Source organism: Protopterus annectens, chromosome 6.part0 (genome assembly GCF_019279795.1).
Source record: "Protopterus annectens isolate FY-2018-M chromosome 6.part0, PAN1.0, whole genome shotgun sequence".
Taxonomy (NCBI): Eukaryota; Metazoa; Chordata; order Ceratodontiformes; family Protopteridae; genus Protopterus; species Protopterus annectens.
This window is the reverse complement of record NC_056737.1, coordinates 1,763,052,035-1,763,068,322: the sequence shown is the minus strand read 5'-3', so window position 1 is coordinate 1,763,068,322 and position 16,288 is coordinate 1,763,052,035.

Genomic DNA, 16,288 nt, shown 5'->3' with positions numbered 1-16,288 from the left:
CTAGGCTATCTGCCCTGAGGCATTTATAAGCCTAGCCCTATTGTGTTTGGTTTACGCCACCCCTTGATTTGAGTATACTGTGCCATTTTTAAAGTTTAGTTTACTGTGCCTCTGTCTAATAGTGACACGGAAGTAATCCCCTGGACAAACCTACGATCCCCCATCCACTCATCAAGATTCTTCTTGAAGAGAGTCAGTGAGGTGCTCTGCCTAACATGAATTGGAATTCTATTCCAGAGCGAAGGGAGCCTCTGGGTTATGAATCTGTCCCTCCAGCATGTTCTATTTATTTCTGTGCTGAGGTTCAAGTCCCTCGAGCGCATGGCTCTAAGGCATTTAGATTTACTGAGGTGGAGCATGTCCATTAATTCTGGGTTGGACATAGCTTTATATGTCAGGCATAGATCGCCTCGAAGTAGGCGGTATGCAACTGAGTAGAGCTGGCGTTTTTTTAACCGAGCAGCATATGGCATCTGTTTGAGTCCCTTGATCCTCCTGGTGAGGTACTTTTGGGGTCTTTCTAATTGCTGCAGGTGTCGGGTAAGGTACATCCCAAAGGGGGCATTGTATTCTATGATGGGCCTGATGAGGGATGAATAAAGGGGCACGATTACCTCTCTTGATCTAGATGTGAATCCTTTCATGATGAGGTGGGCTATGTAGAAGGTCTTTCTAACCACTTTGGCAATGTGGCTGTCCAAGGAGAGATTGCTATCAACTTGGGTCCCCAGATCCCTAATTACTTTCTCTGTACTTAATTGGTTACCACCTATGTGGCAATTTGTGGGCACATTGTTTTTGCCAAAGGGTATGACTATACACTTTTTGGCATTTAGCTTTAGACCATGGCTCTAGCACCAGTTATCCATCTCTGCAAGACCTTTTTGAAGGATGTTTGTGTCAGCTGGAGAGTCGATTATGGTGCCCAGTTTGCAGTCATCTGTGAACTTGGTGAGCCATAGTCCTCCCACGTTGGCCTGTACCTCAGAAAAGTAAATACAGAACAATTGAGGTCCCAGGACAGAACCTTGTGGGATGCCACTTGTGACCGGTTTCGAGTCTGACATGGCCCCAGCAACTCTGACTCTGTGGGTTCTGTCTTTGAGCCAGTTTGCGACCCATCTTGTGACATAGGGGTTTATATTTAGGCTGGATAGCTTATCTATGATGCCCGAGTGGGGTATTGTGTCAAATACCTTTGCGAGGTACAGATAGGCTGTGTGGACTACCTTCCCTTCATCTATGGCCTTGGTGACTGTTTCGAAGAAGTCAACCAGGTTCAAAAGGCAGGATCTGCCCTTGACGAAGCCAAATTGGGTAGGATCTAGTGTCTGTGGGTCCCCAATGTCTTTGTTTATGAGTTCCATGATGATCCTATCCATAGCCTTGCAGTCTAGGCTAGTCAGGCTTATGGGGCGATAGTTTCCAGGGTCTGCAGAGGCGCCACCTTTGTGGAGTGGGACCACTGTTGCTGTACGCCATTCTTTGGGCACATATCCTGTAGTGAGGCTGAGATTGTAAAGCAGTTTTACTTGAGGGATTAGTTCTTCTTGGAGTTCATGTAGGATGCAACCCGGGATGCCATCTGGTCCCATGGAAGCAGTGTTTTTTACTTTGGAGAGGGCGGCCTTCACCTGAGCATCAGAGATGTTTGGGAGGCTGCACTCTGCCGGGATAGATACTTGCGCTTGGGGGGGGGTGGAGAAGTTTGCACTGAACCTGTCTGCCAGGATATTGGCGATGTCTGTGGGTTTAGTGTATTTTTTGTCGTTTAGAATCAACTCAGAACAAGTCTGGGAGTTGCATCCCAGGTTCCTAACATAACTGAAAAAAGTCTTATGATTGTCTTTAGTGTCCTGTGCAATTTTTCTCTCGAAGCTGGCCTTGGAGGATTTTATGAGGGATCGTAATTTTTTGCTAGTACTGATCAGAGATGCCTTCCCTTTTAGGGATTTTGCTCTATCATGTAGTAGCTTCCTCCTTCTGTTGCACAGTTTATTTATGGCTGGGGTCCACCAGACTGGACACCTGCCTTTGGATGATTGGGTCTTGATTTTGTTTGGGATAGCATGATCCATGCATTCCTGGAGATGTCCATAGAATGTGTTTATATAGGATCCTGCAATTTGGGCCGTAGTTTCCACTGGCTCTGGGGCCTTGAAGGATTCCACTTCAGTTTTGAGAAGTGTGAAGTTCGCTTTTGAGAAGTTTTTCACTGTGGTTTTCTGGGCTGGGGGTGGGGTCGAGATGTGGATATCCAGTGAAATTAATTTATGGTCTGATCTTTCCAATGAGGGATATACTTCTGGTATGGAGCATAGAGTCCTCATGTTGGTAATGATCAGGTCTAGTATGTTTTCCCCTCTTGTGGGAGTGGTGACTAGTTGTTCCATAGTATTTGAGTTTATAAATTCCAGGAACCTTTGGGCTAAGGTGCTGGGGCTTGAGTAATACTCCCAGTCTATGTTTGGGTAGTTGAAGTCGCCCAATATAATGGTGTTCGGAGAGATCTTCATGTTCTCCAATGTTTTCAGGAAAGCCAAGTGGGATTCCTGACTTTGAGAGGGTGGTCTGTAGGATGCTATAAACTGAAAAGCAGTCTTGCCCACTGTCAGTTGCACATGGATGGTCTCCGATACTTCGTGCAATGCCACTAACCTAGAGGTGTGGATATCCTTGATAAATATGGAAACTCCCCCTCCTTTTGTGGTTAGGTCCAGGTTTTGGGGCCAAAAAGCATGATATGAGGTATAACCTGGTATTGCTGGGGTGCTCTCTGGAGCCTTGAACCAGGTTTCTGTCACTGCACAGATATCGATTTTCTCCATACTGAGGAGAGCTTCGAGTGCATGCATCTTGAGGTTAAGACTTCTGGCATTTAGCACCATTACCCTTAGTTTCTTGTTCCTTGTGCTGTCTATGGAGGTGGGTTTGGTTTTTGAGCCTTGCTTAAAAAAGGCACTATGAGCCTTTGCCAATATCCGAAAGCCCAGGGGTGACAGGTGCAAGCCATCCCTAGCGAAGCAACGTGGCTTGTCGAGCATGTCATCCCAGGCTGACAGACACTGGATCCCCTTTGAATGACACCAAAATTTTAGCCAATTGTTAAAATCTATCATTTTGTCTTTATACTGTGGCATGTTTCCTTTAATCTACTCACTTTCATTAAACAGTTTTAAACAGATTTTTGAAACACTTATTATCCCCCCCAACACCAAGTGTCACCTCAGCAGTAAGCCAGACCCACCTTCCCTTGCCAGGATTGACATGCTGAGAATGAACATCACTTTCATTCTCCCTGTAATGCTCCCTTCATCACTTGTGCTTCTAGCCAGACATGAGTCATCCTTGTTGCAGAAAGGGCTTCATCTCCTATACCGTAAGAGAGGGATTGAATTTCTTTATAATGGTAAAAAAAATTTGGAAACAGTTCTGATCACTTTCATTATAAACACTGATGCCTTTCTTCTATGTTACATATTTTAACAATATAGTATTCTATTATGGAGTGACATGTTAAAATTATTATAAAGTTTGTTTCAGATTATGACCAGATCTTACATTTAGAATAAGCTGATCCATGTGCATTTTCATGTAATTATTTTTCAGTCAGTTAGGATCTTTAGCAGATTATCTTATATTATTTTATCTTCTTCCATCTCAAGGATATATGCAGTTATCTGCTGCTTTCGATTTGTAGACTAAACATATATGAGATACTGGGATTCGTTCCACAGCTAATATGATTTGGATAGTATAACAACTGCATTTATCATCAACTGGATCTATTTACCTTTTGAGAATGAGGTATATTTGTAGTGATATTCCAGAGTTTATTACATCTGTTTTTTTTTTTCTTCATTTTATCTCCATAATTTGTTTCTGGGATATTTATCTTCCCAATTAATTTGCAGTCTCTGTATATTGCAGGATCATATTTTCTTAGGTGGGTACTGGATGAACCCTATTTTACATATATCCATTGGGATTGTGCATAATGGAAGCACTGCCAGGAATATATACATATATATATAAATATTGGTAAGATAACATTTGTTAAGGGTAGAGTGATAATAGATTTTAAATTTGCAGCCCCTGATAATACCTTTGGATTGTATGACTTTATTCCCATGCATGAAATCTCATAGTGTCTTGTCTTGGCATTTTTCAGACAGAGAATAGTTTACTCATTTGGCTGCTTAATATAATGTTGGGAGTGTTTAGGTTATGCTGGCATAGTGTAAACTCTCTGGAAACTTAGAATCATGCCATTACTATTACCTTATTTTCTGCAACTCGGTTATTATGCAATTGTTCTTTTCCTGTCTGGTAAAGAGATGCTTTAAATTGCTTTAACTGTGCAGTATCAAAATCCAGGTCGGTGGTGAGTTTTGACTGTATGAGTAGTAGCTGGTCAATATCAATAGTTAGTGGACCAGCCTGACCTATGCTATAGCACATCTTCATTAGTATTATCTCTCCAAGGTCTATGGCCTACCAAGTTCTGTTTTCATTAAAACTGTTTCTTTTTTTCATTCCACACAAAATGCAGTATTATTAATTTGCTTAAAGGTAACTTGCAGGATTTTAGAGCTGTTGTAACTGATTAAGAAAAACAGTCATGGAAAGATAAAATAAGGTTGGCCTACTTATTTAGTTTTATTTTATTTATTCTGGAGTTCTCGAAAAGATGTGAATAATGAATGAGTTTTTCAAAGAGTGCAGATAATTCCAAGACAGCTCATATTATGTAGAAAAATTGTCAAGTTAGGTCATAGAATGAGTTTAAGGTAGTAGGACTAACTTGAATCTCTTCTATAAAGATCGGGATATCTATGTTACTGGAGGCAAACGACGTTTTACAGTAATTTGGTGTGTTATATAATCTCATCTTACATCTTTATAGAAACACATAACTTTGAATAGGCTAGAGTTTAAAATGCCAGTGTTTGCCACACAATTAATCAATAGTATAATTAAACTTATAAATGCCTTGGAAGTTGACTTAACCTAATTCAGACTCTCTGGCTATACCTTTAGATGGCTACTACTGCTGCTTCAAAAATTTGGCAACATTGGTCCACATGACCAAATCACATAGCAGCAATTTTTACTCTTTCAAGTGGCTATCCCTGATACGATGTACAGTCCTGACCTGTTCTCCTATCCAGAGGATACTTGATGCCTAAATAAGTAGGTCTATACCACTCTTCTAGCGACATAATAAGACCAACACCAAGAAAATCGCAAAAAAAAAATCTAAATAAATAAGAACAGGAAAACAACAAAGCAAATGCTGTTGAAGTTGTTTAATACAACATAACACCTTGGCTTTTTGCCTTCAATGGACCGCTTTGCTACTTTCCTGTTCTCATTTTGATGTTTTTTTGCTATAACACTCTTCCTCTGATAGATACCACCTAGAGTCTGTGCTGCTGTTCACAACTCAGTTCAGTTTTTGGGTGAGCATGAGGTAGAAACACTCAGCATGTTTTTTTTTTTGTTAATTAATGAACTTCACTGATACAAAGAGAGAACCTGCAAATTCCACGAAGGTATTGGACATCGGGTAGGCTCAAATCCTAGAAGTTGTGCTTAGGTTACAAAGTCCTTAACCATTATTCCAACAATATCATACAATGTGCTGAAATAAGACAATAAAGACTACTGTTGCTAGACATAAGACACTCAGTATGCATTCTAGTGAACACATACACCATGCACATTGTTGCCAAGGATTCCTAATTTCAATAATGAAGTATGACATTACAGCCTACTGTTGTTATATTGACCTACCTGTTTGAACTATTATGCTGAGGTCTTTGAGCAGTAGGTAGGAAAAATATGAAGCCATTTCATGTATCGTGTGCAGTGTATTTTATAATTACATTGTAAAGAAGGCTTAATGTATTATAAAAATAGCTCTGCTGTAAAAAGCAGCTGTACCTGAAAGATATTTTTTATGGGTGGATTAGCAAAAGAAGAATACCCGGAAGAGATAAACCAAGTGTAAATAGTAAAGTTAACAATATTACTGGACTGAAATAAAAATGTAGGTCAGTTGAAGTGACTTTGGGAGTGTATTTTGCAGAGCTGCAAGCTGCAGAACTTGGTGGAAGGTTAGATGGGGATAGGCCTAATCTTGTTACTGCATGTGATTATTACTTTCCAGGCATGCACCCAAAAATGACTGCATCTGAATATCAAAGTTTGAGTAAGTATTAAAATAGTAAACTTTTTATGTTCACTTGCTAGGCACAGTGAAGCAACTGATGCTGACTAAACAGACCACCATTCATTTCCTTTCTACAAGTTTGTCATCTGCATGGAATATAATTTCAGAAGAAGAAAAAATTTGGAGAAAAATAAAAAAAAACTGAATCAATTTTCTTAACTAACGGAAGTCGCTAGACATGTATTATACGAACAGAAGAATTATGTACATATTTGCTATTGTTATGACAGGAAAGGAAACCAGTCACTTGAAAAATTAGAGTGGTGCTTTCTGTGGGACTTCTTTTGAAGATTAATTTCCTACAAGAGTGAGTTAGACTAGTTTAAATTAATTTAAATTAATAGAGATTGCAAGGCTATTCAGACAAAATAGCCTGTTGCAGAGTTGTATTGTGTATTTCAGGGAGCTGGAGTGTGAGAAGGAAGGGTAGGAAGAGGTGAAGGTACATTCTAGAGAAGGAGGGCAGTCTAATTAAGAAGGTAAAAAATAAGGGGGGGATGCTTGCCGCTTATCCGTTATGCAGCGCTTGACCACACTATAGTCAATCTGCTGTCCTTAAGGGTGTTCACTATGTAAGGTACAGTAAATAAAGAAAGTTAACACACATGCACTAGTTTCAGTCTTTAGTTCTCTCAATCTTTCTTTGCTGGGTCCACTGTTTTGCTGGGTGATTCCTCTTAACTGATGTTATTTACTGATGGGAGGGGGGGAACACTTTTGTGTTTTAAAGAGTGGTTACGAGTAGTCTGGAAGAGGGAAAGAAATCAGTTAGGACTCAGGGTGAGAGCATACAGGCTAGGACAGACATAGTTATATGCACAACTACCAGAAATATTTAAGGTTCTAGCACAACATGTAGGTCATTCAGGTGTCCTAATTAAGCAGTTCAACCACCTAAACAGCATAAAGCAATTCAGAAAGCATTCAGGTATCTTAGTTAAAACAGTTCAGCCAACTAAACATGATAAAACAATTCAGAAAACAGACAGGTCTCATACATATTCAATAACCAACTAACAGGAATTCAAGTGGAGCTAGTGTATTTGGGAGTACACTTCAAAGTCTCAGTACATTGGGAGATGGCTGGATATATCTCCAACTCCAGTTTCCCTTGCAGGCCAAGCAGAATCTTATTTTCGGTTAGTTAGTCCGATATCACATTCCTAATATTGCCCACACACAGAAGTGTGTTACATGGATTTAGTTAACAGCTTTATAACCAATTGTAGAAACCAAAATAGACAGTAACCAAAGCAAGCAGGAGCCACTTATGCTGGTCTATACATAGTCATTGGTCCATTGCTTTAGATTATTATAGCAATAACCCACGCATGGGTGTGGGTAATGCTGGATTTACCCACAGTTGGTGTGGTTTGGTCACGAGGGCAAAACCCGAGTGGCCAAACAAAGCCAACCATGGGTAAATCCAGCATTACCCACACCCAGAAGTGGGTTATTGCTATTATACAATGACATTATTTAAGAAAAAAAATAATTATTTTTCTTAAATAATGGTATTGTATAATGCCTTCTTGCTGCCCTTCTGCAGCTGTCTGGTATTCTGTGGCAGTTCTGATGTACTGTGCATGCGTATGCCTACGCAATACATCAGAGCTGTGGGCAAAAGCACCGGAGAAAGCAAGATCTCCGTAGTTTTTTGCAAACTGTTTCACTATGTTAAATGGGTTTAACTTAGCAAGACAGCTTTAAAAAAAGCAACAGAGAATCTCTGTTGCTTTTTTTAAAGCTGTCTCGCTATGTTAAACCCATTTAACATAGCAAGACAGTTTTAAAAAAAGCAACATTGAAAGCAAGATCTCTGTTGCTTTTTACAAACTGTCTTGCTATGTTAAAGGAGTTTAACATAGCGAGACAGCTTTAAATAAAGCAACAGAGAATCTCTGTTGCTTTTTTTAAAGCTGTGTCACTATGTTAAACCCATTTAACATAGCGAGACAGTTTTGAAAAAAGCAAATGAGAAAGCAAGATCTCCATTGCTTTTTACAAACTGTCTCACTGTGTTAAAGGTGGTCTATTTAGTCAGCTTCAGTTGTTTCTTCTTCTGAAATTATATTCCATGCAGATGACAAACTTGTAGAAAGGAAATGAATGGTGGTCTGTTTAGTCAGCTTCAGTTGTTTCACGTTCTCCGTTGCTGTTAAAAAAAAAGAGTTATAGTAATGGAAAAAGTCCGGGCGACTGGACCTTTTTCCATTACTATAACTCTGATTTACAACGTGCCCGCTGACCAATCAGCATGCACATTTTTGAATATTAATCGGGAATTGTTGTATAATATAGCAATAACCCACGTCTGGGTGTAGGTACTGCTGGATTTACCCACGGTTGGTGTAGTTTGGTCACGAGGGCGAAGCCCGAGTGGCCAAACAAAGCCAGCCGTGGGTAAATCCAGCATTACCCACACCCAGAAGTGGGTATTGTTATTACCTAATGACATTATTTAAGAAAAAAAATAATTACTTTTCTTAAATAATGGCATTGTATAATGCCTTCTTGCTGCCCTTCCACAGCTGTCTGGTATTCTGGGCATTTCTGATGTACTGCGCATGCGTATGCCTACACAGTACATCAGAGCTGTGGGCAAAAGCAACGGAGAAAGCAAGATCTCTGTTTCTTTTTGCGAACTGTTTCGCTATGTTAAATGGGTTTAACATAGCGAGACAGCTTTAAAAAAAGCAATGGAGAATCTCTGTTGCTTTTTTTAAAGCTGTCTCGCTATGTTAAACCCGTTTAACATAGCAAGACAGTTTTGAAAAAAGCAACAGAGAAAGCAAGATCTCTGTTGCTTGCTATGTTAAAGGTGTTTAACATAGCGAGACAGCTTTAAAAAAAGCTTTTTTTAAAGCTCTCTCGCTATGTTAAACTCCTTTAACATATCGAGACTGTGTGAAGCAACGGAGATCTTGCGTTCTCCATTGCTGTTAAAAAAAAAAGAGTGATAGTAATGGAAAAGGTCTGGGTGACTGGACCTTTTTCCCTTACTATAACTCTGATTTACAATGTGCCCGCTGACCAATCAGTGTGCATGTTTTTGTATATTAATCGGGAGTCATTGTATAATAAGCATTTTAGGTGCCCTGTATGTTTGAATTGCCACATTTACAGCTGGCAATGCTGACAACTAGAGTAGCTAGTATGTCGAATATGTACAAAAGTTATTAAGTAATATAGTTTCCAAAATAAGCAGGCTTATGCAAGTACATATCATACAGCATGCAATGCTGTTTAACAAATTAGAGGAGTTGCTATACACTGGGTGGCGAAAGCCAAACATACTCTGGCTAGGCTTATAAATGCCCTAGGGCAGATAGCCTAGTATGAACCTATGAACCTATGGACCTATGAACTTATCTTTACCATTTATAGAATATATAAATCAATGCAGATTCAAGTAAAAGCCGCTACACTGATATCTAGCTCTGTTGCGATGGAAAGTTACACTCGTGGTTACCGCTTACATGTGGGATAACTCATGAAGCAGACTAAACATTAAAACATTGCAACAGTGTGTGAAACATGATCTTAGTACCTCTTTCATAATCACATGTATAGAAATACAAGAAATAGTGCTATTCCTTACCTACTAACACGCTAGCAAGAATGGTGTTGTAGATGAGGTTTAGATCCTTAGCCTGAGTAATTCTGATGCCAATTGACTTGCTGATGTGCAGTGAATCCAACAGTAATGGATCGGGGATACCTTGTATGCCAGAGACTGGTCACCTTAGTGGTCTGTACGATACTGAGTGTAGTAACAGTATGTTGAGTCAGTCCATGTAGGACATGTTATTTAGACCTTGTATCTTTTTAGTAAAGTATCTCTGTGGGTGTTCCAGGACTGCCTTGCCAAGATAAGAGGTATTTTCTCCAAGTCGACCTTTAGAAATACTGCTTTCACTGATTTTGAAGTTGGGGACATAATAAAAGATATGTTTGTCACTAAATGTGTTTGGAAGTTGTATTGAGAGGGAGATTACAAAGGTCTAGCGTTTATTGAGTGGCAGGATTATTTGGCATAATGTGAGACAAACTTGTGTTTGGTGTATGCATTCCACATGCTAATTGCAAAAATATTTTAACCCTCAGATAACCAGCCATATCATCTTGTTTAATTGCAGTGGTATGGGTAATGTGTCTTTTGGACATTTCCATGGAAAACTTATCTGGCTGACTTTAAGGGTATGGCAACAGTTTCATAAGTCTCAAGCATGCAAGTAGTTTGCACTATAGCTCAAGGAGGGATGACTGGTAGTCTATGAATTGGCAGGGCTAAGGTGGTGTGAGGGACTTTCCATACATCTGGTCATGTACTACATCCACAGGTGGTAGCCAACATGGTCAAGAACAAGATAGATCCCACCTCCACAGTGCTAGCACTTCCACAGTGACATCTATTGCAGAGGTGTCTCAGAGGTCATGGCCATCACCACAGTGGCATACATCATAGCAGAAATTACTCAAGGTCATGTAGCATACCAGCATCTTGCCAGATTCATGGTACATGTTGTACAACTCATGTTAGAGCCAGCTCTCCTAGGCAGGGGCATAACTGAGATACTGAACCTTCTATCATGCATGCCCTGAACTTGGCAAGTACAAAGAGCCAGAATACTGCAACTTCCGCAGAAGCTGTGTCTTGCAGGCTCATACTTATACCACCACAGTCCCCAGTACATCACATGCCCTCCACTGACATTGACTGTTCTTAAATGATATAAAGACTTGCCACTCACCCTGCAGACCTGACAGGACACAAAAATGTACATTTTAATTTCATACTCTTCAGCACTCATACACTTTTCTGTGAAAGATATCCGCTCCTGTGATCTCATCATCACCTGTGCAAATAATGACAGCTGTGCTCTGCCTTTTCTGTGTTAATACCTGGTTTGCCTATGTTTGATACACAGCATAGCCAGAGTATGCATGGGTGTGCATTGCCTGGCATTAGCTTTGCATGCATCATTTTTACTGTAGTCTGTCTTCTTTACTTTTGTCTACTATGTTCTGAAGCTATGTACAAATTGTTGTGGCTTTTTACTGTAGTCTATATTCTTTACTTTTATCTACTATATTCTGAAGCTATGTGCAATTTATTGTCACTGGTTTCCCCACTGACAACTTATCTGATCCACCCTTTAATGCCTGGTGTGCTGGGGACTGCTAGCCCTGCAAGTGCCCACTCGATGTAACTCTTTCCCAAGTATGATTTGGTGTAACTCTGCCCACACTGACAATATTTTTGCATATACAACACACAAATTAACTCACATGGGAAAAGCATGTCTTTAGCAGCCCAAACACATTTGATAATGATTCTTATTTGCAAATGGGTACATCTGTAGCCATTGCCTGTTTAATTTGGGGGATTTTGTATAGGGGTCATGAATCAGCATGCCGGGACAAATTCAATATGACCAAAAAGATATCCCTGAGGTAAGTCACCCTTCACAAAATGTTGGTAAACGCCACAGGTGTGCCATATATGGGAGCCTTGATACTGTCTGGATGGCCTGCCGACAAGTTGCAGATGATACCCCGTGCAATACAGATCTCCTGGCAGTTGATGGCATAATACCCTCACCATTCATCATATGGGCCAGTGTTTCAATGTGGGTGCAGTCTATGGTCCCCAGTACTTCAGAGGAAATGGACTGTATCATTGAAACCTGCATGGTGCTGTCTCTCTTCTCTTGGGTGTGTAAAAAACACACATGCTCCACCACATGCTGAAGCATGAAGTTGAGAAAATGATGGAGCATTTTTGAAGCAGATGCCTGAGATACACCACATGTGTTCCCACCAGGCCACTGAATGGTCCTTATACATAAAGTAAAAAGAAAAATCCATGGTATCCCTTGAAGTCTCAGAAATACCCAGTATGCAACCTATACTGTGTCAAAAACAAACTGATATGAAACTTTGCGGTGTGGAGGGTGTGACGTTCACATCATGAATTATATTTGGCACCTAGTTCATTTAATAAATGTTAAACTGTAAAGTATGCGCTGCAAAATAATCACATAGAAAATAGTAGGTAGTCCACAGTTGAGTTAAAATGGAATATCCTTTATTGCAACAAACAAGTGATCCTAGCTGAGTATAAATTTACCTGTTTTACTTCACTTACTAGACCAGTTGTTTTACATTAAGAAGATTTGTTGTCTGTACTGTTGTGGCAGGAAAGGTAGCTTACATCCTTCTAAGTTGGGAATTGCTGATTGAAGGCTCAGTGTCTGTTATTCTAACAGTGTATTAGTTCTGGTTTAAGCACTTGGGCTTCAGGCCAGTTATTTTACATTAAGAAGGTTTGTGGTCTGCACTGTTGTGACAGGACAGGTAGCTTACATAAGTTGGGAATTGCTGACTGAAAGCTCAGTGCCTGTAATTCTAAAGTGTATTAGTTCTGGTTTAAGCACTTGGGCTTCAGGTCGTTTATTTTACATTAAGATTTGTGGTCTGCACTCTTGTGGGAGGAGGGGCTAGATGATGTCCTTCTAAGCTGGGAATGTCTGGTTAAAGGATTATTGTGCCTGCTTATTTGAACTGTTACTTTCTGAACATGGTGTGCCTTGTTTGCTGTAGCATAGACTAGATTCAGGCATGTTGAATATAGCCTTGTTTGTATAACTTGAGCACTAATCCGGGGCCATCTTTTTTGGAGAAGGTTCCTCTGCACCCTAGTGGAAGGAGTGTGTAGTTAGAACTTGTCAGATTGAAGACTGCTGGAACAGGGCTCAGTTTTGAGCTTTTTTACTGGTTAATTGGGTAATTTGTTTAAATCAATTTCCTTGTTTTCTAGTGTTATATAAAAATGCACTTTAATCATCTGATTTTACTGTATTTGTGTTTCTTCCTACTTTATTGCATTTATTCTGCTGTATTTATTACTGCTTGTTAGTAGACTGATTAAACTGTAGCTGTTATTCTAAGCCCTTGGTTGAATCACTTGGGCTTCAGACCAGTTGCTTGAAATTAAGAAGATTTGTGGTCTGCACTGTTGTGGCAGGACAGGTAGCTTACATCCTTCTAAGTTGGGAGTTGCTGATTGAAGGCTTAGTATCCGTTATTCTAAAAGTGTATTAGTTCTGGTTTAAACATTTGGGCTTCGGGCCAGTTATTTTATATTAATAAGGTGTGGTCTGCACTCTTGTGCGAGGAGAGGGTAGATTCTGCCCTTGTGAGCTGGGAGTTTCTGGTTAAAGGCTTATTGTGCCTGTTTATTTGAACTGTTTCTTTCTGAAATTAGTATGCCTTGTCTGCTGAAGCATAGACTAAATTCAGACCTGCTGAATCTAGCTTTGTTTGCATAACTTGAGCACTAATCCAGACCATCTTTTTTTTGGAGAAGGTTCCCCTGCACCCTAGTGGCAGGAGTGTGCAAATAGAACTTGTCTGATCAAAGACTGTTGGAACGGGGTTCAGTTTTTAGCTTTTTATCCATTAACTGGTTAATTTTTTTAAATCAGTTTGCTCATTTGCTACTGTTATATTAAAAAAAATGAAACTTTATATATCGCCGGTTAGCTTGGGTTAAATTATTCCCAGTGCCATAAAGTCTGCTCTTCAAATTTTCCCTTAGAACTAGCCAGTTTTTTTAGTTCTAGCACTCAACTCTGTTTCTTTGAGATCATCACTTGTTCAGAACTCATTGTAAGCAATAATAAGCTACAAATTACTACAGCACTCAACTTTCCTCACTTGTTTATAGCAAATAAGCACCTATCCAGACATGTCTAAGGGTAAGCTCCCAGTGTTTTCTCCTGTCTACCTGATGAATCTGGGCATCTTGGGGCAATGCAGCAATTGCCTCATGTACATAGACAACCCTCTCCTACTGCCACCCAACACTACAACCTGTGAGAGATGCACTTATATAGCCAAACTGGAAGCAAAGCTCTCTTCACCCAAGACTGGACTAGACAGTCAAGAAGAGAACGTAAACACTTGCACCACATCACACTCATCACATAGTCCCTCAAAACCTACACCACCAAAATGCACACATAGCAACACAAAACACACAACTACATTCGCGGAGGCTCTCAATAAAAATCTGCTCAAGCAACAGAGACCTTCAAAGCAGAAACACAAGCAACCTCCACCTCCTAACACAACCCAAATGACACATAGCCCACAGACTCAGTGTGCCACTCAACCACAGCCCATAAGGCATAACAGCGTACCCAACACTCTAGTAATAGGTGACTCTATAGTTATGCACACTGATGTTTCACTTGCCAGGCTAAACAAGGAGAAAATTACTGTCAGCTGCCTGCTGGATGCCATGATCTGCCAAATAATGCATGCACTCAGTTCACTCTACAACAAGTACAAATATGAGTCTGTCATTGTCCATGCTGGTGTGAATGACCTGAGACTTACCTTCCTGGACTACATGAAAAGACACAAGGAGGAGCTCTCTGATCCTGTAGCCCAGGCAGGTATATCCCTAACCCTGAGAAGCATCCTGCCATCACCCAGAATGATACCACATTACAAGGACAAAATGATTGACTTCAACAATTGGCTAAGCTTCTGGTGTCATTCTAAGGGGATCCAGTATCTGTCTGCCTGGGATGACATGATCGACAGACCACGATGCTTTGCCAGAGATGGCCTCCAGGCCATCCCCTTGGGATTCTGGATACTAGCTAAGGCTCTTGCCACCCCTATAGTGCTTTTTTAAAACAAGGTTCAAATGACAAATTCACCACCATAACAGGTAAAAGCAAGCAAAATCTGAGGGTAATGCTACTCAATGCTAGAAGTCTAAACCTCAAAATGCATTCATTCAAGGCTCTCCTTAAAATGGAGAACATTGAAATCTGTGCAGTGACAGAGACCTGGTTCAAGGATCCAGAGAGCACCCCTGCATTACCAGGCTATAATTCATACCACACCTTTTGGCCACATAACCTGGACCGAAACACTAAAGGTGGAGGCGTGTCCGTATTCATTAAGGATATCCACACCTCCAGGCTAGTTGCTCAGCATAATGCATCCAAGATTATCTAAGTGCAACTAACTCTGGGTAAGACCACAATCCAAATTGTAACTTGCTACAGATCCCTCACCATGTCCCAGGATTCCCACTCCTCATTTCTTGATACACTGGAAAATATTAGGGTACAACCCAACATCCTAATAATGGGTGATTTCAACTACCCCACCATTAACTGGAAAAACTACTCCTGTACCAACTTTTTTGCTCAACGTTTTTTGGAATTCATAAATTCCAATGCCTTGGATCAACTTATCCACACCCACACCAGGGGCAGCAATATACTAGACCTGATCATTACCAACATGGGTGACCGGTTTTCCACACCAGAGGTCAATTCCTCATTGGTCAGATCCGACCACAAGCTAATCACCCTAGACATTCACATCCCACCCCCACCTCCCTTTAAGGAAACCACTGTAAAAAATTTCTCCAAAGCCAACTTCACGCTTCTTAAGAAAAAAGTGGAAAACTTCATGACACCCATGTAGACAGACAATAGAGATACGACTTCTGAATCCTACACAAATGCACTTTATAAGCGCTACACGAGTGCATGGATCGTGCTATCCCTAACAGAACCAAGACGCTATTCTCCAAAAAAAGGAAGCCAATCTGGTGGTCCCCTACCATAAACAAACTTTACAACAGAAGAAAGAAACTGTTGCAAAAAAGAGTAAACTCCCATGATTGGAGGAACTCCCTGGTCAGTCTCAGTAAGAAGCTGAGACCCCTCATAAAATCCTCCAAAGCTAGTTACAAAAACAAAATTGCCACAGATACTAAAGACAACCACAAAGCACTCTATAGCTATGTTACAAATCTCAATGGCAAAACTCAGATCTGCTCTGAGTTACAGCACAATGGCACTAAATATACAGAACCAACTGATATTGCCAACATCCTGGCAGATAGGTTCAGTACTAACTTTACCCCACTCTCACCCCATAAAGGGCTCATCTCTATACCGGAAGAATGCAAAGTTCCTGTAATCACGGCTACACAGGTAAAATCCACACTTTCCAAAG